Source organism: Panthera leo, chromosome F2, assembly GCF_018350215.1.
Source record: "Panthera leo isolate Ple1 chromosome F2, P.leo_Ple1_pat1.1, whole genome shotgun sequence".
NCBI classification, from domain to species: Eukaryota; Metazoa; Chordata; class Mammalia; order Carnivora; family Felidae; genus Panthera; species Panthera leo.
Window position 1 is genome coordinate 434,726 of NC_056695.1, and position 23,309 is coordinate 458,034.

The 23,309-nt window shown below is 39.6% G+C and overlaps 1 protein-coding gene and 2 pseudogenes across 1 annotated transcript in view; 1 reads left to right on the forward strand and 2 right to left on the reverse strand.

The window, feature by feature from the left end:
* Positions 1-23,309, forward strand: part of SPIDR (scaffold protein involved in DNA repair) — a 479,623-nt gene that overhangs the window by 70,023 nt on the left and 386,291 nt on the right. The window lies entirely within an intron of this gene.
* LOC122210538 lies at positions 8,965-10,003 on the reverse strand (annotated as a pseudogene).
* On the reverse strand, positions 10,288-21,936 carry LOC122211242 (annotated as a pseudogene).

A 23,309-nucleotide genomic window follows, 5' to 3' on the forward strand; every position in this document is an offset into this window, starting at 1 on the left:
TACATTGTTTATTTTTCTCTGATCTTTATTATTTCTCTTCTGCTGGCTTTGGGGTGTCTTTGCTGTTCTGCTTGTAGTTCCTTTAGGTGTGCTATTAGATTTTGTATTTGGGATTTTTCTTGTTTCTTGAGATAGGCCTGGATTGCAATGTATTTTCCTCTCAGGACTGCCTTTGCTGCATCCCAAAGCATTTGGATTGTTGTATTTTCATTTTCACTTGTTTCCTTACATTTTTAAATTTCTTCTCTAATTGCCTGGTTGACCCACTCATTCTTTAGTAGGGTGTTCTTTAACCTCCATGCTTTTGGAGGTTTTCCAGACTTTTTTCTGTGGTCAATTTCAAGCTTCATAGCATTGTGGTCTAAAAGTATGCATGGTATGATTTCAATTCTTGTATACTTATGAAGGGCTGTTTTGTGACCCAGTATGTGATCTGTCTTGGAGAGTGTTCCATGTGCACTCAAGAAGCAAGTATATTCTGTTGCTTTGGTTTGCAGAGTTTTAAATATATCTGTCAAGTCCATCTGATCCAATGTATCATTCAGGGCCCTTGTTTCTTTATTGACCGTGTGTCCAGATGATCTATCCATTTCTGTAAGTGGAGTGTTAAAGTCCCCTGCAATTACCACATTCTTATCAATAAGGTTGCTTATGTTTGTGAGTAATTGTTTTATATATTTGGGGGCTCCGGTATTCGGCGCATAGACATTTATAATTGTTAGCTCTTCCTGATGGATAGACCCTGTAATTATTATATAATGCCCTTCTTCATCTCTTGTTACAGCCTTTAATTTAAAGTCTAGTTTGTCTGATAGAAGTATGGCTACTCCAGCTTTCTTTTGACATCCAGTAGCATGATAGATAGTTCTCCATCCCCTCACTTTCAATCTGAAGGTGTCCTCAGGTCTAACATGAGTCTCTTGTAGACAGCAAATAGATGGGTCTTGTTTTTTTATCCATTCTGATACCCTGCGTCTTTTGGTTGGAGCATTTAGTCCGTTTACATTCAGTGTTATTACTGAAAGATATGGATTTAGGGTCACTGTGATATCTATAGGTTTCATGCTTGTAGTGATGTCTGTGGTACTTTGTGGTCCTTGCAACATTTCACTCACAGAGTCCCCCTTAGGATCTCTTGCAGGACTGGTTTTGTGGTGATGAATTCCTTCAGTTTTTGTTTGTTTGGAAAAACCTTTATCTCTCCTTCTATTCTGAATGACAGACTTGATGGGTAAAGGATTCTTGGCTGCATATTTTTTCTGTTCATCACATTGAAAATTTCCTGCCATTCCTTTCTGGCGTGCCAAGTTTCAGTAGATAGGTCTGCTACTACCCTTACATGTCTACCTTTGTATGTTAGGGCCCGTTTATCCCTAGCTGCTTTCAGAATTCTCTCTTTATCCTTGTATTTTGCCAGTTTCACTATGATATGCCGTGCAGAAGATTGATTCAAGTTATGTCTGAAGGGAGTTATCTGTGCCTCTTGGATTTCAATGCCTGTTTCCTTCCCCAGATCAGGGAAGTTCTCAGCTATGATTTGTTCAAGTACACCTTCAGCCCCTTGCTCTTCTGGAATTCCTATGATACGGATACTGTTCCGTTTGATTGCATCACTTAATTCTCTAATTTTCTCCCCTCGTACTCCTGGATTTTTTTTTATCTCTCTTTTTCTCAGCTTCCTCTTTTTCCATGATTTTATCTTCTAATTCACCTGTTCTCCCCTCTGCCTCTTCAATCCGTGCTGTAGCCACCTTTTGTTTTGCACATTTATAGCCTTTTTCAATTCATCATGACTATTTGTTAGTCCCTTGATCTCTGTAGCAGTAGATTCTGTGCTTTCCTCTATGCTTTTTTCAAGCCCAGCGATTAATTTTATGACTATTATTCTAAATTCTTGTTTAGTTATATTTCTTGAATCGGTTTTGATCAATTCATTAGCTGTCACTACTTCCTGGAATTTCTTTTGAGAAGAATTCTTCCGTTTCATCATTTTGGGTAGTTTTCTGTCCCTTATGTGTTTTAAAAGCTTGTTGTGTGCTCTGCACCTGTGAGCACTGCTATATTAAAGGAGGGTCATGCACTGTCCAGGGCCTGGCCCCTCAGGAGGTGTTTTTTCGGAGATTGTTACTTGCTCTCTGTTGTTGTCACTTTGGTTATTTTATTGCCCTACATAGTGATATTTTGGACCCTACAGCAGGTGTGCTTTGATTTGTTCCTTGGAGTAGTCCTGTAAAGGAAAACAGACAAACACGAGACCAAAACACACAAACACACAAACAAATAACACAAACAAATAAACAAAAACAAAAAACTAAAGATGAAAAGCAAAAACCCAAAACCACTGACTGCAAGTAAAGAAGAGGGTGGAGGCGGTGCTGATGGAAGAGCACATATAAAGAGAGAAATGACAGGAGCTGGGCGGGAGGATAAACATTGATTAGGCAGAGAGACTAAAATGCTTAATCCAGGGAGAGAGAAAGGAAAATAAGGAAGGAGGCGGGGAAAACAAAACGAAGAGAAAGCTACCCAGACAGAGAAACCATATGGCTTGATTGTTCCAGAGAGAGAGAAAGGAGTGTAAAGAAGGAGGTGTAGAACATGTGTAAGACAGTGGATTAAATATGTCTGTTTAGACAGACAGTAACCAGAGTAACCAGCCTAGGGGAGGGAAGAGATAAGGAGGAGAATGGGGGGGGGGGGGGTGGGGAGAATATATCTACATATCAAGAATTGATCTAGAGTCAATCCAGGCCATGCTGCAGAGTTTGTCGGGAGTAGCTGTCTGCAGGGTCTGTGCTGCTCAGGTGGATATGCAGTTACCCAGTGCGAAGGGGCGTGGTTTGGCGTAATCTGGACCCACCTCCACTATGGTCCCGGGAGTGATCCCTGAGTCCCATCCTTGGTGGTGGTGGTGGGTTGGGGGGTGGAGAATGGTGATTCCCCAGTCTCTTCTCATTGGAGCCAGACCCGGTGAGTCGTCCTCACTGTGCCGGGGGTGCAGACAGGGTGGTCCTTCTCTCTCCACCAACTCCCTGACCCTGTGCTTGGCTAGGATTCAAAGTCCCGCTCCGTGCGCTCAGACACTGGGGAAGCACCTCTCAGTACTGCCGTATGTGGTCCCCCCGGCTGGCTTTGTCTGTGCTGAGGCACTTCAGGGAGGACCGCCTTCTCCTACTGCAGACTGAGAGCCACTGCCCTTGCCGCCGCAAGCCCCTGGAGTGGCGGAGGCAGGCAGGCTTTGTCTTTTCCCACAGCACTTCAGGGAGACGGCAGCCTTTTCCTCTTGAAGACTGCACCCTTGGCCCAGCCACTGCACCCTGGGTGGCAGACGCAGGCGGGTTCTGTACTATTGTGCAGCCCTCCAGGGAGGGAACCACTTTTCCCAACTGCAGACTGAGCCCCTGACCTACCACCACACCCAGGCCCCTGGCTCCCCTCCTCCCCAGGTGCAGGAACAGGGAGCCGGCCCCAGTCCGAAAAAAGCCCCGCAGTTAGAGATCGGATCCCTCTCAGTCTCAGTCCCAGTCTTTCTCCTGTCTAGATAAGGTCCTGCACTTCCCTAGCCACTCTTTCTCTTCCCTTTGTCTCTCTGCAGAAGGGGGTCCCTCCCCTCCATGCCCATGCGGCCTTTTTTTTATATCCCCCAGTTCGCAATCACCCACCTATCTTTTTTTAGCTTTCCCGTTTTCTTCCTAGTAGATTCAGTCTCTTTTCCTCTTTTCCACCAGGCTCTGGTGTTCAAAGTCCTTTGGCTTCTACACTTCTTTGTTTGAGAGATGTGGGAAGAATGGATCCCCCTACTTGTCTGCCATGTTGGCCCCTGCTTATGTCTAAATTTTTATTAAGTTATAATTGACATATTCCATTATATAACTATTAGGTGTGCAACATAATGATTCTAAATTTGTGTATATTGTGAAGTGATCACAACAATGTCTAGTTAACATCTGTCACCATGTATGTAGAAAAAAACCTTTTTTTCTTGTGATAAGGACTTTGAAGATTTACTTTTAGCAACTTTCAAATATACAGTACAACATTACTAACTGTAGTCAACACATTATACATTACATCCCCATAATTCATTATTTTATACCTGAAAACTTAAACCTTTACTGCTTTTTCCCACCCAAAGTGCTGCCTGTGGCAACCACCAGCCTATTCTTTGTATCTGTGAGCTTGATGATGTTTTTTGTTTTTTAAACTTCCACATAGAAGACTTAGTATTTGTCTTTCTCTCTTTGTTTCACTTAACATAATGGCCTCACAGTCCATCCATGTTGTCACAAATAACAGGATTTCCTTTTTTTGTGAACACTATTCCATTGTATATACATACCACATCTTTATCCATTCATCTGTTGATGGATAGATTGCATCCATATTTTGTCTACTGAAAATAACGATGCAGTGAAAGTTGGGGTAGCATATATTTTTTCCAATTAGTGGTTTTTGTTTTCTTCACATAAATACCCAAGAGTGGAATTTCTGGACCATATGGTGATCTGTTTTTAATTTTTTGAGGAACTTCCATACTGTTTTCCATAGTGCCTGTACCAATTTGGATTCTCGCCAACAGTGCACAAGGGTTTCTTTCCTTTTTTTACACGTTCTTGACAATACTGTAAAACCTTGGGTTGCAAGTAACTTGTCCTGCAAGTGTTTTGCAAGATGATCAAACATTTCTAATAAATTTTAACTTGATAAACAAGCAAGTCTTGAAACATGAGTAGTAGATGACACCGAATTTTACATGATCACAACTGAGCCAGTGGTTCTTCTCTCTTTCTCACTGAGGGATTGTGGGTGATCGTCTCCCATGCTTGGATGCTCAGTCTCAGGCTGCAGTGTTTGGCAGAAATCAGTGGTTTTTCAGAACGTTGGAAGGTACCCACAACTGGTACTAGTGTGTTTTTTGTCACTTCAAAGCACTTATGGGTAGCCCCTTACTTTTGTGTATAAGAGTAAGCTTAGGAATGCTCTGCTTCATTCTAGGTCAGGCTGCCTGCAGATGTAGACCCTTTCCTCTGCTGCCTTATTGCCAGTTACATTAAGTACAGTATATGACAAGAGTTTATTAATACTGCATTGTAGTCAACATGCGTGTGAGCATATACAATGGCCCCCATGCAGAAAAAGGTTGAAAAGAAAGGCGGAAGAAGGAGATGATTATGGTGGAAGTTAATAAGGAAATCATTGAGAAGTACAAATGATGTATGTGAGCAGCCAAAATTATAAGATTTTATAAGAAGTCTACGTCTGCATCTAGTCTACAGAAGAGGAAGAGAAGGCAGACGAATCCCTCACTTCAAATGAGATTAGGGAGATGTATAAAATGTGGGAAACAGTGCAAAATTTTGTAGAAAAGCACCACCCAAATAAGGCCGTAGAAGTGTGAATGATGAATCTGTTTAATGACAATGCTATGTTACATTTACACGAAATCTTCAAAAGGAGGCAAAAGGAAGTATCATTGAATAGGTTCCTTGTTAAAGTTACATGAAAAGAAAAAGTTTCCATCAAGCCAATAGATAGCAGTGATTCTGTTAGTGAAAGTTGTCCTACACAATAATCCACCTCTTTTGTCTCCCTCACACCACCCACGAAAGTTTTTAAAGGTAAGTGCAGGCTAATTTGTTTATTTTCCTTTATATTTTGTATTTTGTTTTTTATTTTGTATTACAGTATTGTAATCATTTTTTATATGAATATTTTTGGGCTGTAGATTGAATCATCTGAGTTCTTATGGGGAAATTGCTTTGATATATAAGTGCTTTATTACAGGCATGTTTCTGGAACAAAGTATGCTTGCAAACCAAGATTTTACTGTACTTCTTATCGTTTGTATTGATTATAGCCATTCTAACAGGTATGAGGTGATACCTCATTGTGGTTTTGATGTGTATTTCCCTGATAATGAGTGATGATGAGCATCTTTTCATGTGTCTCTTGGCCATCAGTATGTTCTTTGGAAAAATGCTCAGTTTTTAGTCAGGTTGTTTTTCTACTATTGAGTTGTATGAATTCTTTATATGTTTGGATATTAACCTTTATGAAATATGGGATTTACCACTTAGTGTATTGCCTTTTCATTTTATGGATGGTTTCCTTTGCTGTGCAGATGATTTTTAGCATGATACAGTTGTACCTGTTCATTTTTGCTTTTGTTGCCTTTACTCTTACAGTCAGATCCAAAAACTCAAAGGCCAAGACCAGTATCGAATAGTGTACCATGTTTGTTTTCTTCTAGGAGTCTTACAGTTTCAGGTCTCACATTCAAGTTTTTAATCCATTTTGAGTTGATTTTTGTGTATGATGTAAGATTGTAGGTCTAATTTCATTCTTTTGCATGTGGTGGTCATTTCCCCACAATCATTTATTGAAGGGAATGTCTATCCTTTCCCTGTTCTATATTCTTGACATTTTTGTTGTAAGTTAATTGATTAGTTGACCACATATACCTGGGTCTAATTCTGGGCTCTCTCTGATGTGGTCTCTTCATCCATGTGTCTGTTTTTAAGTCAACACTATACTGTTTTGATTATACCTTCAGCCCCTGGTCTCTCTTCTTCTAGAATTCCTATGATACAGATATTGTTCCGTTTGATTGCGTCACTTAGTTCTCTAATTCTCCCTTCATACTCCTGGATTTTTTTATCTCTCTTTTTCTCAGCTTCCTCTTTTTCCATGATTTTATCTTCTAATTCACCTATTCTCTCCTCTCCCTCTTCAATCCATGCTATGGCAGCCTCCATTTTATTTTGCATCTCATTTATAGCATTTTTTAATTCTTCATCACTATTTTTTAGTCCCTTGATCTCTGTAGCAATAGATTCTCTGCTGTCTTTTATGCTTTTTTCAAGCCCAGCAATTAATTTTATGACTATTTAAAAAAAATTTTTTTTAATGTTTATTTATTTTTGAGACAGGGAGAGACAGAGCATGAACAGGGGGAGGGTCAGAGAGAAGGAGATACAGAATCTGAAACAGGCTCCAGGCTCTGATCTGTCAGCACAGAGCCCAACGCGGGGCTCGAACTCACGGACCGCGAGATCATGGCCTGACCCGAAGTCAGCCGCTTAACCAACTGAGCCACCCAGGCGCCCCTCAGCTTTTCACTATTGAGTATGATGTTAGTAGGGCTTGTCATACAGCCTTCATTATGTTCAGGTACATAACATATACCCACTTTATTATTTTTATCGTAAATGGATGTTGAATTCTGTCATGTTATTTCTACATCTTTTGAGATGATCATAGGATTTTTGTTTTCTTTTGTTTATATGATATGTTGATTAATTAGTAGATGTTGAACCACCTTGCATCCCTGAAACAATACCCACTTGATTGTAGTGAATGAGAACTTTAATGTATTGTTGAATTTGGTTTGCTAATATTTTACTGAGAATTTTTGCATCTACATTCATTAGGGATGTTGTCCTATAACTGTCTTGTGGTATTCTTGTGTAGTGTTTGTATCAGGGTAATACTGACTGTGTAAAATGAGTTTGAAAGTATACCTATCACTTCTATTTTTTTGAAAGAGTTTGAGAAATATTTGGTAGAATTTACCAGTGAAGGCATCTGGTCTTGGACTTTTGTTTGTTGGGAGATTTTTGATTACTGATTCAATACTAGTAATCAGTCTGTTAAAATTTTTTATTTCTTCATGATTCAGTCTTGGATGGTTGAATGTTTTTCTAGGAATTTATCCATTTCTTCTAGGTTGTAAAATTTGTTGGCATATAATTGTTCCTTGTAGTAGTTTGTGCTTGTTTGTATTTAGTTGTAACTTCTGAGTTTGAGTCCTCTTTTTTTTTTTTTTTTTTTTTTTTTGTTGCTGAGTTTTGCTAAAGGTTTGCCAATTTTATTTATCTTTTCACAGAACCAGCTCTTAGTTTCATTGATCATATCTATTTAACTTCTATCCACTCTGTTGTTTCCTTTCTTCTACTAACTTTGCACCTAACTTGTTCTTATTTTTCTGGTTCCATAAAGTGTAATGTTAGATTGTTTATTTTAGATTTTTCATCTTTCTTGAGATTAGTATTTATCTCTGTGAACTTTCTTTGAACTACTTTTGCTATATCCCATAAGTTTTGGTACGTTGTATTTCCATTTTCAGTTGTCTCGAGGTATCTTATTATTTCTCCTTTAATTTCTTCATTGACCCATTCGTTGTTCAGTAGAATGTTGTAATATCCACATATTTGTCAATTTTCCAGTTTTCTTTTTGTAACTGATTTTTAGTTTCATACTATTGTGGTTGGAAAAAAATGATTGATATAATTTCAATCTTCTTAAATTTAGTAGAACTTGTTTTGTGGCCTAAAATATGATCTATTCTGGAGGTTGTTCCAAATGCACTTGAGAAGAATGTGTATTCTGCTGCCCTGGATAGAATATTCTGTATATATCTGTTCAATTAATCTGGTAAATGTGTTGTGTAAGTCCAGTGTTTCCTTATTGATCTGTCTGGATGATCTGTTATAAAAATCAGGTATGAAAGTTCCATACTATTAATGAATTGCTGTCTGTTTCTCCCTTTAGGTCTATTAATACTTGCTTTATATATTTAGATGCTTCTAGTTTGGGTGCACAAATATTTACAAACGTGACATCTTTTTTATGGATAGATCCCTCTCCCATTATCTAATGCCTTTTTGTTTATTTTTTTATTATAATCTTTGCTTTACAGTCTATTTTATCTAAGGATAGTTACTCCAGCTTTCATTTTGTTTCCATTTACATGGAATATCTTTTTAATCCCTTTACTTTCAGTCTGTGTATGTCCTTATCTGAAATGAGTCTCTTGTAGGCAGTATATAGAGGTGCCCCCCTCCCCGCTTTTAACCCATTTAGCCACTCTTGTCTTTTGATTGTAGAATTTAGCCCATTTGTATTTAAAGTAATTATGATGGGTATGTGCTTATTGCCATTTTGTTCATTGTTTTCTAGCTGTTTTGTAGTTTCTCTTTTTCTGTTCCTTTCTTCTCTTGGTTTTTTCCTTTGTGGTTTGTAATTTTGTTAGTGGTATGCTTAGATTCTTTTCTCACAAAACTGTTTGGTTGCCACAGCTGGAGCCTGGGTCCTCTGCATGGAGACTCTAGTATGGGTCTTTACAAGCTGGTCAGTGAATTCCTTATTGATAGGGAGACTTGGTGAACACAGCCTCTTTCCAGAGGTCAGGAGTGAGCTAGCAGTAGGTCTTGGAAATGGCATCAAAAGTGGCCTTGGTGAAGTTGCCCAGAGTGGCAGTGTAGCCTCTGGCCAGGATGTAGCAGTTGTCAATACCAGCCATCATCAGTAGCTTCTTGGGCATGGGCTGAGACAATACCAGTGCCTCTGGGGTCAGGGCTGAGGTGCACCAGCACAAAGCCACAGCGGCCAGTCACCTTGCATGGGATAGTGCGGGATTGCGGGTCTTGTTCCCCCAGTAGCCTTGCTGCATGAGGATGTTGGATCACTTGACCGGGATGATGGCCCTACAGATGGCAGTAGCTACCTCCTTAGAGCACTTAACATCCAGCTCAATGTGTCCATTATAATCTCTGATGGCAGCAAATGCCTAGAACCTAGTCTGCTTACTGGCAGGAGTCTGCTTTTGCATGGGCAGAATCTTCAAAATTCAACCTTAAGGGATGTCCCCAGGAAGATAATGATCTCAGATTCCTTGATGGGCAGGGAGAAGAGATAGATCTCCTCCAGGGACTCAGTCTTCATGTTTGTGACCAGGTGGCCCAGGTTGGTGATGAGCAACCACTCCTCGTCCTCTGTGAGTTCCATGGCCTCGTCCCTGGTCCAGTTGCTGCAGCTGAAACTTCCATGGAAGCCACTGCGACCTCCCATTCCAGGGCCCCTAGCCCCTTTTAGAGCACTGACATCATCTGCCATTTGTTTGCTTGGAGAAGAATCTCCTTTCTCACAGTTTTTTGGAAATCAACTATAGATTTTTGTTTGGTGGTTCCCATGAGGCTTAGTATATTAACCTCCACTTGTAACTGTATTTTAAGTTGATAACTTAAGTTTAAATGCATTCGAAAACTCCTCATTTTTACTTCCTCTACCCCATGTTTTATGGTTTCGATGTCACATTTTACATACTTTTATCTTGTGTATTCCTTAACTAATCATTATAGTTATTTTTACTACTTTTGCCTTTTAACCTTTATGTTAGCTTTATGAGTGATAAATCCACCATTTTTACCATGTGTTTACCTTTACTAATGAGAGTTATACTTTCATATCTTTTCTTTCTTTCTTTTTTTTTAATTTATCAAAATAGTTTTCTTTTAAAAAGCTCCCACTGCTGACAGCCCCACTGGCTGGCTCTCCATCATCTCCCTCCCCAGCCTGGACATAGCTGGAGGGGTCCTGAGCGGCCCAAGTGCCTTTGCATCTTTCCTACCCAGGACATCTTGGAGGGCAGGAAGGAGAGTGCCCTGAGGTCCATAGTGGATGGATGCTTGTCTTCATGACTATTCCATGCCCAGGATGTAGTTGATGGCTACACCAGGCCAATGATGACAGGCTACCAGGCTACCAAGTATTGAAGCCAATCCAGCAGTTGCCCATACATGATGTGAGGCCTCTCCCAGTGGGTGCTGAACATCCTTTTGAGGTTCACCTTCTCTTTGCAGTGGGACATGTCTGCTTATTTCCCATAATGCACCAGCCAAGGATGCAGAACTCCTGGAATACGTGATTGCAAGACAGCTTATATATGTTCTTGATGACACATTCTTCACTGACATCCACAAAGATCTGCTGCCCACACACGGCACATACACTGTCAGAGAGGTGTTTAATAGGCATGCCCAACTCACTATAGAACCCTACGGTAGATGCCATGTAATCTGAACATGTTTCTGCAGAGTCTTCTTCAAGTACCCCATAGTAGTGGCCACTGAAGAGGAGAGAAATGCCAAAGTCCATGGCATCTTCTGATTTGATTTTGAATAATAAGTTGAGATCAAAGAGGGTAAACATGAAGCCACATAGCCAACAATGATGGCGGTATAGCTGCTTTTATAGATTAATAGGAACCGCTTACAAACTAACCTTGGAGTTGTCTGTACTAGCAATGAAGATGGTGGCAGTGTTGGAGGTTGAGGTTGGAGGAGTGTTGCCGGGGAACAGGAGCTGGAAGAGGTTGATATGTCAGACCTCTCCCCAGAGGAGCAGTGGAGGATTGAGCACACGTGTGTATACCGAGTACTGTGGCCATGAAGCCATGCACACTGAAATGATCCTCATCCTCATGGCTACTTTGGTGGTGGCCCAGCTGCTCCTGGTGCAGTGGAAACAAACACTTTTGCTCCTACTAAATGGTGACCCTTTTTCAGATGTGGGTTGTTCCCCTTTTATTTCACAGTGAAACTGCATAGGTGGAGGTTCCTAATGATATGGATCTTGTTCTCTGCTGTCACAGCTTTTGTCACCTTCCAAGCCACCTGAGAACTGCTGGTACAGACAACCCCAAGGTTGATTTCATATATTTTCTTGTTTTGAATTTGCACTTTTTATTTTCAGCTTAAAAAAGTCCTGTTAACATTTATTGTAATGCTGGTTTAGATTAAGTCTTTTAGGTTTTCTTTGTCTGGGAAACTCTTTATCTCTCCAATTCTGAATGATGATTTTGCTGGTAGAGTGTTTTGCTTGGAAGTTTATTTCCTTTCAGCACTTTGAATATATCTGGCTTGAATAGTTTCTGCTGAAAAATCTGCTTATAGTCTGGGTTGTGTTTTGTTTTTGTTTTAGTTTTTTTGTACTTATAGTTTTCTCTTGCTGCTTTTAAGATTATCTCTCTCCCTGTCTTTAACTTTTGACATTTTAATTATAAAGTGTCTTGGTGTGGATCTCTTTGGGTTCATCTTATTTGGAACTTTCTGGGCTTTCTGGACCAAGATGTCTCTTTCCTTCTCTGGGCTAGGGAAATTTTCAGCCATTATTTCTTCAAATAAGTTTTCTACCCTTTTCTCTGTCATCTCCTTCTGCAACAGATATAATGTGAATGTTAGTCTGTTTTCCAATTACTTCCTGAGGCTGTCTTCACTTTTTTTCATTCTCTTTTTGCTGCTCTGATTGGGTGATCTCCAGTGCCCTGTCTTGAGTTCAATTGATTCCTCTGCTTTATTCAGTCTGCTGCTGAACCCCTCTGGTGCATTTTTTTTGGTTCAGTTATTGCATTCTTCAGTTCTATGACTTTCGTTTGGTTCTTTCTTATATTTTCTAACACTTTTTTTGACATTCTGACTTCAAAAAAGTGTTTATTCTTCTCCCAAGTTCAGTAAGTATCTTTATGATTATTACTTTGAATTCTTTATCAGGTAAGTTACCTACCTCTGTTTCATAAGGATTCTTTTCTGAGGCTTTATCTTAATTTTTCACTTACAACACATTCCTGTTTCTTCATTTTGCTGTGTATTAGCTGAAACAGTCACCTCTCCCAGTCTTGAAGGAATGGTCTCTTGTAGGAAATGAACTTTGACATTCAACCTTATCCTAGTCCTTTGTTGTCTCTTGATTTTTTTATGATTGTCCAAACAGCCTAATTTATTTTATTTATTTTTTAATTTTTTATACGCTTCATGCCCAGCACAGAATCCAACACTAAGCTTGAACTCATGATGCTGAAATCAAGACCAGAGCTGAGATGCTCAAGAGTCAGATGCTCAACTGCCTGAGCCAACCAGGTGCCCCCAGCCTAACTTATTTTTAATAAGTTACTCAGGATGTGCCAAGACTGGTCAGTTCCCATAGGGGAATATCTCAGCTAGCACAAAATCCAGGCTGATTGGAAGCCAGATCTTTAGGCAGGAGCTTTTCAAGTATGCAAATATAGACAGTTCTGAGGGACCACAAGTGTAAGCCTTCCTGGCCACCAGAGCAGGAGATCTATAGTAGTCCTCTAGATAGCAGTTGTAAAACTCAATACTCCAGGCTAGTGTATAAGCTTCCTTTGGGGAGATACTGGCAAGCTGTAGTGAGGGAGAGGGAGGGCCGAATGATGGTGTCCACCTACTTATATTCTGTTTGAGTCCGTATCCTCTAGATGTATGTCAACCTTGAATTTGTTCATCAGTCTAAAGCACCAGGACAAGCAAATAGGTCTCTTTTAACAGACTGGGGGTTTTATTCTATTGTTTATACAGTGCCCTGTGGGTTGGCACCCTGCCAAGAACTGCCCCTCAAATTGTTAAAAGTCCCATGAGACTCAGGAATAAAGGGCCCCCCGGCCAGAGTCAGAGCCTGACCAGAGCCAAGCATTCAAGGGCCCTGCCCTGTGTGGCAGCCATAAACACCGGGACACCAGATACAAGAAGTGGGACACAAACACATGTAAGAGCTCCCTTCTAAGAGACTGTTGCTCTGGATTGCAACAGAAGGCGAGCATGAACATAGCACCTGCCTTCTGAGATATCTGGTAAGGTTTGCAGTCAGCTCTTAGATGTGTGTTTAATTAGCAGCCTGTCCCTCAGGCTGCAGCTCTGATGATATGCTTATAGGCCTCTTTCATAGATGGACTTAGCTCCTGGGTCTGTTGCCTCTTGCTGTGCCCTGAGCTGTTTAAGAACTCTTTCACCATTGGTTATAGTCTTATGAAACCTGTGAACATAAGCCCCATTGGCCACTTGAAGCAGGTGATGTAGACATATTCCCAGGCAGCAGCTGTAAAGGTGCCAGACAAGAATATAAGCTTCTCTCTGAGAAGCTGGTATCTGAGAGATACCAGTAAGCTAGAGCAAGGCAGAGGGAGAATACAAAGATTGTACCCAATGGCTTTTGTTTCCTGAAAGCATGTCTATAGGGACCTACATGTATATTAGACCAGAAACCTGTCCCTCAAGCCAAAGCTCCTGGACAAGCAAATAGACCACTTTCTCAGAAACACTAGTGTGTGTTTTACTCTGCTATGTGTGCAGAGCCCTCAGGGTAGTATTCTACCAAGAACTGCCTCCAATTGTAGAGTGCCTTGGGATCTAGGAACACAAACCTCCTTGACCATAAGAGCCAGGCTATCAAGGAGCACCCCTGGGGTGCAACTACAAAAACTGAGGCACCAGATGTGTGTAAAAACTCCCCTTCAGGAGATAGTAGTGCTGCAGAGAGTGGAAGAGTGAGTGTGCTAAGATGGTACCCTCTAAGGAAAAAGAAAAATGGCTCCTAATGGCTTTAGCAAGGTGGAGGGAGAGCACAAGTAGAGCAACAACTACTTGTTGGAGGTTTAAAATGGCACTCACCATGAACAAAAAAATTCTAGTGTTAAAAAAATAAGAAAGGAACTTTGCTTTATAGCAGGGTTGAGGGAGTACTTAAAAATGGCACCCAGCAGCAGCACTTCCCTATTTTGAGAGTATCCCAGTAGGCCCCAGCCCCTCGGATGACACTCAAAGATTAGCAAATGTATTTCTTTGACATCGGGTCTGGGTGCTTTTCAAACAGCTGTGTCTGGGCTGGGTGGTGGGGTGAGTGAGTCTGAGCATGAGCACTTTAGGAGATGTTTCTCAGTTTGGTACAGCTCTGTCGGTCTTGTGGATCCAAGTCCAGTTGTTTGTCAAAGCCACGTTTTATCATCTCTCAGATGCAAGTCTGAAGAGTTGGGGTACCTGATGTGGGATATGAACCACTGGCTCCTCAGGGAGAAGCTTTGGGTTTCTTAGTTCCCTCCCAATTATGGTTTGCTGCACTGGGGTCAGGTTTATGGCAAGACTGCATCACTGCCTCTCCCACCCACTTAGTGTGGCTACGTCATTATTTTAGCAGGCCTTTTCCCTTCAGGGGGAAATTGACAAGTTGATTGTGAAACTTGTAGAGCAGTGTTGAAGAATTACAAAGTGGATGGCTTATACTACCTGAAGTAATCAAGATAGCGATAGTATAAATGATATACAGATAGTGGCTAAAGATATACAGATAGCTCAGTGGAACAGAAGAGAGAGCTGAAAATTATTTTTGATGAAGAAAGCAATCCAATGGGGTAAAACAAAGGCTTTTAAATAAATAATGCCAGAGCAATTGAATATTCATATAAATAAAGTCACCTTGACCCCCTATCTCACATACATAAAAGTTAAGATGGATCATAGATCAAAATGTAAAAGTTCAGCCATTAAACTTCTAGGAGAAAAGGTAGAGAATAGCAAAGCTTTCTTTGGTAGGCTACAAAAAGCACAAGTATTTTTTTTAAAAAAAGCACTGTAGATTAAAATCCATCACAACAAAAAAAAATTTTAGCACCATTAACAGATAGAGAAAATAATAAACATTTATCTGTAAAGTACTTGTATCCAGACTGTACAGAGAACCCCTACAACAATAAAAGGACTACTTGATCCACTGGAGAAATATTACAACAGATGCTTCGTAAATGATGCTATGTGCATAGTCAGTGAGTATAATGGACTTCAACATATGAATTTTGGGGGGACACATTTCAGCCCATAGCAGTTTTATAAAGAGAAATAAAAAAATAATTTTATTTTTTAAGTTTGTATTTAAATTCTAGTTGTTAATATACAGTGTAATATTAGTTTTAGGTGTCCAGTGTAGTGACTCAACACTTACATACAGTACCCGGTACTCATCACAAGTACACTCCTTAATACCCATGCCCCTGCCCACCTGCCCTCAGGTAATCACCAGTTTGTTCTCTATAGTTAAGAGTCTGTTTCTTGGATTTTCTCTCTTTTTTTTTTTCCTTTTGCTCATATTTTTTGTTTCTTAAATTCCACATTTGAGTGAAATCATATGGTATTTGTGTTTCTTTGACTGACTTATTTTGCTTAGCATAATACTCTCTAGTTCCATCCATGTAGTTGCAAATGGCAAGATTTCATTTTTTTTAAGGTTGAATAATCCGTGTGTGTGTGTGTGTGTGTGTATGTGTGTATGTATGTATGCGCATACATACTGCATCTTCTTTACCCATTCACCAGTCGATGGACACTTGGGCTGTTTCTATGATTTGCCTAATATAGATAATGTTGCTGTAAACATTGGGGTGCATGTATCCCTTTGAATTAGTGTTTTTTCTATTCTTTGGGTAAATGCTAGTAGTGCAATTGCTGGATCATAGGGTAGTTCTACTTTTAACTTTTTGAGAAACCTCCATACTGTTTTCTAGAGTGGTGCACCAATTTGCATTCCCACCAACAGTGCAGGAATGTACTTCACATCCTTGCCAAAACCTGTTGTTACTTGTGTTGTTGATTTTAGCCCTTCTGATAGGTGTGAGGTGATATCTCATTGTAGTTTTGATAAACAGAGAACTGGTTATTCTTAAGTATATGAGTTTCCAGTTAGAGTGTTGGGTTGGGAATGTGCAGCGGAAGGATGCCTGGGTGGCTCAGTCAGTTAGCCTCCAACTCTTGATTTCAGCTCAGGTCATGATCTCACAGTTTGTGAGATAAAACCCCACTTCGGGCTCTGTGCTGACAGCCTGCTTTTGGGATTCTCTCTCTCTGCCCCTCCCCCACTCATACCCTGTTCTCTCTAAACATAAAAAAAAAACAACATTAAAAAAATGTACAGTGGGTTGTTGATGTCGCTTGGAGTGTTTGGGAAAGAACACAGCATTGGATGCTGATTTGGAGAGCAGTTGCTTAGAGGTACTATATTAAAATGAAAAGAACATAACGGGGGACACCTGGGTGTCTCAGTCCATTAAGTGTGGGGCTCTTGACTTCGGCTGAGGTCATGATCTCATGGTTTGTGGGTTTGACCCCCCACGTTGGGGTCCCTGCTGACAGCACAAAGCCTGCTTGGGATTCTCTTTCCCTCTCTCTCTGCCCCTCCCCCACTAGTGTGCTCTGTCTCTCTCAAAATAAATAAACTTAAAGAATAAAGAACATAAGGAAATTTCTTTTTCTCTTCAGTCTGAATCTATATTTTTGGGAGCAAGAGGAAAAAATAGCATAAATAATGTAAAAATTCTTAGAATGTATGAAGAATTGAGCCCACAAGAGAAATTAGAATAATAAGATTTGTTATTCATGGATTTATTTCAGTAGTTTTTTCACAGTTTATTTTTCCTTTTTCAAACGCCAGCAATTTTTAAAACATTAATTATAATGAAAATGTTTTTCAGATTATAAATGTTTTGGGAAGGATTTACCTACTTCTGATTAAACAAACTTTTTGAGGTACCAAAGCCAAAAAGACATCTTCTGTGGTGCTCCAGAAAAATCCCACCCCTCCCTTTTTCCCTTGCTGCTCTAGTTACGACAGCTATGACTGAGGCATCTGGGATTTGTGCTCTTTCCATAAGACTGGAAGACTCTGCCAGTCTTGGTTCCCCTGATGTGCTGATGTAGGAGCACTGTCTTTTTCTGTTTTTCCTTAAACGCCTCTGAGACCTCTAGGTTGTTGAACTTTCCATGGCTCTCAGCTCTATTTCAGAGGTTATCCAAGGAGAAGAAAGGCAGCTTCTTGTAGAACTAAAGCTGATAATAAGATGATGGTCAAATGACTTTACTATCTCTCTTCTTTTGACCATTTCTGTATCTTTGCACAAAAGAATTAAGCTACGTCCACTCACTTTCTTTTATACAATAAAGTGCAAGTGTTTGCTTTCCATCTGAATGAACCCTTTTCCAGTAGTACAGCATTTAAATATAAATTTAAGAACTGGTCCCAGGTTCACCAAATTAAAGACTAACTTAGCTGACTGTTTATCCTTAGAACAATCACACTATGGATTTTATTTTCCTAAACATTCTGGGTTTTTCAGGTATTGCCTTCTGAGAGGGCTGGAAAGGGCTGCCTGTTATGGTTTAAAAGAGGAGATTCCAGGGCTCTGCTGCTATGACTACAATTTAAAACTAGCCCTTCAGCAGACAGCTGGAGAAACTAATCACTGAGCGGAGTAAGCTGGAGCTGACAATAAGTGTCAAAGAAGTTAGGGTAGAACGAGTGGAGGCAATTACTAGTGATATATGGGAGACTCATTAACACTAGTGCCACCTTCTGAATTTGAAATTATTATTCTACTTTTTGAAGTTCTTTTCATGAAATCCTATGTGTACCCCTTCATTCAGAAAGTCCTCTGATGTCAGGTCATTTAGTCTGATACAAGGCAATTGGTTTATTTCTAAAGGTTAGTACTTAATCTATATAAATGGTGAAAAACATTATTTCGTAATCATCAGTTTTAGTTGTTAGCACTCCAGTTGCTCCTGACTTTCTTTAAAAAATAAATAATATACTGGGGTCAATGAGATGATTATATTTTTTGTCTCAAGTAAAAGTATGTTAGTTGTTTAATATCAAAATGATAAATATATAACACATATTAAAATAATACTTTAATTATTAAAGTTGCTTATCTCACCAAGGAGATGGTGCAGGTCACTGGCCATAAGTAGCCTTTCAGTTAAGAACAATAGTGTAAGACTTTATCCATTTCTTTTTTCTTATTTTGTAATATCAACTGTAATGTCTCCTCTTTCATTTCTAATTTTATTTATTTGAGTCTAGTTAAAGGTTTGCCAGTTATTTATATTTTAAGCAAATCAGCTTTTAATTTTATTGATCCTTTCTGTTGTTTTTCTGGTCCCTGTCTTATTTATTTCTGCTCTGATTTTTTATGATTTCCTTCTCCCAACTTTGGGCTTAATTTGTTGCTCTTTATTTAATTCCCTAATGTTTAAAGTTAGATTGTTTATTTGAGATCTGATTTTTTAATATATGAGTTTATTGCTATAAAATTTCCTCTCAGAACTGCTTTTGCTGATCCCACAAAATTTGAATCATTGTATTTTAATTTTCATTTGTTTTGAGATAACTTTTTGTTTCCTTTTTGCTTTCTTCTTTGACTCATTGGTTGTTTAGAAATGTGCTGTTTAGTTTCCACATATTTGAAGATCTACTCACTTTCTTCTGGTTGATTTCTAATTTTATACCTTGTGGTCAGAGAAGACCACAACTATCTTCTCTGATAGTTGGTATGATTTCAGTGTTCTTAAATTTGCTAAGATTAGTTTTGTGGCTTATTATTTGATGTATCCTGGAGAATGTTCCATGTTCAGTTGAGAAGAATATGTATTCTGCTCTGTTGAGTGGAATGTTCTACATGAGTCTGTTAAGTCTATTTATTCTAAAATATGGTTCAATTCCAGTGTTTCCTTGATTTTCTTTCTGGATGATCTATCCATTGTCAATAGTGGGGTCTTGAAGTCCCCTACTATTATTGTATTGTCTATTTCTCTCTTAAGATCCTGTTAGTATTTGCTTAAGTATTTTTTGTGCTTACACATTGGGAACATATATATTAATGGTTGTTACATCTTCTTGATGTATTGATCCATTTATTATATACTGTCATTCTTTGTCTCTTGTTACCGTTTTGGCTTGAAGTCTATTTTATGTGATATAAATATGGTTACAAATATGGCTACACCCACTTTGTTTTGGTTATCATTTGCTTGGAGTACCATTTTTCAGCTCTTCACTTTGAGTGTTTGTCTTTTCAACTCAAATGAGTCTCCTGAAGGCATCATATATTTGGGCTGTTTTTTTTTTTTTTTTTTTTTTTTTTTCTTTTTTAAATCCATCCAACTATTCAGTGCCTTTTGATTGGTGACTTTAATCCATTTACACTTATGGTAATTATTGATGTATGAGGACTTACGCTGTCATTTTATGTTTTGTGTTTGGTTGTTTCATATATTCATTCTTTCTTTTTCTTTGTGTTTCTGTTTACTTTTAAGTTGGTGGTTTTCTAAGATGATTTCTCAGAGTATCCCCCTTTTTTACATTTTGTGTCTTTGCTCTAGATATTTGTTTTGTGGTTACCATGAGGTCTGTATAAAATATCTCATAGGTAAAATAATCCTTTTTCTGATGATGACAATTTATCTGTCTTTTTATTTTTTTTTAATGTTTATTTTTGAGAGAGAGTGAGAGGGAGCAAGCGAGTGTGCATATGAGCAGGGAAGGGGCGGGGTGGCATGCGGTGGGAAGAGGAGAAAGAATCCCAAGCAGACTCTGTGCTATCAGTGCAGCGCCTGATGCAGGGTTTGATCCAGTGAACTGTGAGATCATGACCTAAGCGGAAATTAAGAGTCGGCTTCTTAACTGACTGAGCCACCCAGACACCCCTCTTCATTTTTCTATACAAATTACATCACTTTTCTTCTCCTCTTTTAATTTTGTTGCAACAAATTATCCCTTTTTATGCTTTTGAATTTGTTACTAAATGTAGTAGCTATACTTATTGTTAATAATGTTTTCCCTTCAACATGTATGCTGTAATTGTTTAATGCCCTATTCTAAAACAGAGTTAAAATGTTCTGGTTCTGTCTGTTTATCACCTTTCTCAAATTTGGGGATCCTTTGTCTTTTATTTCAGGTGGAAAAGCTCCTTTCAACATTTCTTGTAAGGCAAATTTAATTGTGGTGAACTTCTACAGTTTTTGTCTGGGAAGTCCTACATTTCTCCTTCATATCTGAAGCATAACTTTGCTGGATAGAGTATTTTTGCCTGGCAGTTTTTATTTTTCAATACTTTGGAATATGTCACTCTACTTTCTCCTGGCCTGTAGGGTTTCTTTTTTTCTTTTTTCTTTTTTAACTTTTATTATTATTATTATTATTTAATGTTTATTTTTGAGAGACAGAGTGTGAGCAGGGAGGGACAGAGAGAGAGGGAGACACAGAATCCGAAGCAGGCTTCAGGCTCTGAGCTGTCAGCACAGAGCCTGACATGGGGCTCGAACTCAAAAACCATAAGATCATGACCTAAGCCGAAGTTGGACGCTCAACCAGCGGAGCCACCCAGGCACCCCGTGACCTGTAGAGTTTCTGATGAGAAATCTCATAGTCTAGTGGGGGTTCGTTTGTAGGTTAATTTTTTTTCCCCCCTGGCTGCCTTTAAGATTCTTTGTTTATTATTAACTTTTTACAGTTTCATAATAATGTGTCTTGGAGAAGGTCTCTTATATTGAGATAGTAAGATGATCTTTTAGCTTTGTGGACTGTTTATTTCTACTTGTAGTTTCTCAGGTTTAGTAAATTTTCAACTGTTTTAAAAATAACCTCTCTGGGGGGGGGCGCCTGGGTGGCGCAGTCGGTTAAGCGTCCGACTTCAGCCAGGTCACGATCTCGCGGTCCGGTCCGTGAGTTCGAGCCCCGCGTCAGGCTCTGGGCTGATGGCTCGGAGCCTGGAGCCTGTTTCCGATTCTGTGTCTCCCTCTCTCTCTGCCCCTCCCCCGTTCATGCTCTGTCTCTCTCTGTCCCAAAAATGAATAAAAAAAAAAAAACGTTGGAAAAAAAAAAATAACCTCTCTGGGGAGCCTGGGTATCTCAGTTGGTTAGGCGATCGACTTTAGCTCAGGTCATGATCTTGCAGTTCATGGGTTCAAACCCCGTGTCGGGTTCTGTGCTGACAGCTCAGAGCCTGGAGTCCGCTTCAAATTCTGTGTTTCTCTCTGTCTGTCTCTCCCCCACTAGTGCTCTCTCTCTCTTTCTCTCTCTATCTTGAAAATGAACACTAAATTTTTTTTTTCTTTTAAATAGACCCTCTTCCTCCTTCTAGTATACATTTTATTCTGTTTTTAATTTTAGAGAGAGAGAGCACAAACGGTGGAGAGGGCAAGAGGGAAAGAGAGATCTTAAGCAGGCTACGTGCTCAGCATAGAGCTTGACACAGGGATCGGTGCCATGACTGTGGGATCATGACCTGAGCCAAAATCAAGAGTTGGATGCTCAACCAACTGAGCCACCTAGGCACCCCCATTTTATTCTAATGTTAGCTCTCCTAATGGAGTCTGATAGTTCTTCTAGGATTTCCTCATTAAAAAAAATTTTTAGTTCTCTTTCTTCTACCTGAATCATTTCTAGATTCCTGTCTTCCAGAGAGCTTAGTCTCTCTTCCATCTCATCTGCTCTATTACCAATGCTTTCTAATGCATTCTTCTCATTGATTGAGTTCTTCATCTTAAGAATTTCTCTTGGTTCTTTTATAGGATTTTAATCTCTTTGGTAAAGTACTTCTGTTTATTAATTTTATTGACATCTGAGTTCCGTTATTGCCTTTCTGACTTTTCTTGTAGTTTATTGATTTCTTCATTATAGCTATTCTGAAATTTCTATTAGATCCCATTCTTACATGACTTTGTGTTTGGTTGTTGTGGAATTGGTGTTTTATGTTTGTGATACCATATTGCTGTGATTTTTCATTATGTTTCATAAAATGTGCCTCTCCCAGTGCATTTGAAGTAGTGAACACCTTTTAAAAAAATATTTATTTATTTTGAGAGGGAGAGAGCAAGTGAGCAGGGGAGATGCAGAGAGAGGGAGAGAGAATCCCAAGCAGGCTCCATGCTGTTCGTGCAGAGCCAGATGCAGGGCTTGAACCTCCAAACCCTGAGATCATGACCTGAGCTGAAACCAAGAGTTGGATGCTTAACCAACTGAGCCATCCAGGCACTCTAAAAGTAGTGAACACCTTTCTTATACAGGTAAAGTTTTGTTTTTGCTTTAATTTTTAACAATTTAACAGGTTGGCAGTCAGAAGCTTTTCTGCAGTCAGGTGGCACTATAGCACAAGTTTTTGTTTCTCTTACCTGGCGTGGCTTCTGGCTATATTTGGGAGCATGTTTTCCACCCCTATCCCCTCTGCCATAAGGTCACTAGCACCCTTCTCATTTCTTGTGCTGCTGGGGTCTCAAGGCTGCAGGCCCAGTCCCAATTCCAGGGTTGCTGGGGTCATGGGCATGGGGATAAGGGAGTCACTGGCCAGCTACCACTGCTAGGGATACCAGGGTCAAAGGCACTGGGGTCATGGGCACTGCCATTCCTGGAATCACTGGGGTCACCAGGTGCTGCTTCTGCTCTTCTCCAAGTTCTGCTGCCTCCACAGGTCCAATCCACCCATATTCAGATGTACATGTGTATAGATCTCAATTCTGGCATGCTGTGCCAAGGATCCTTTGTTGGTCTATGGAGATACTACTGGTTGTATATTGAAGGAGGGAGACAAAGGGAAAGACTCATGGCACAATGATGCTGATGTTACTCAGAACCTTTTTATTTTCTTGATAACGTTCTTAGAAGCAAAAAAAATATATATATATATTTTAAGCCCAGTTTTTATCTATTTTTTCTCCTGTTGCTCACGCTTTTGGTGTCATATCTAAGAATTTGTTGCCAAATTCACAGTCTTGAAGATTTACAGCTGTGTTTTTTCCCTAAGAGTTTTATAGTTTTTTCTCATATAGTTAGGTAATTGGTCCATTTTGAGTTAATTTTTGTGTGTTGTGTGAGGCAGGGATCCACCTTCATTCTTCCCTGTGAAAATCCTACTGTCC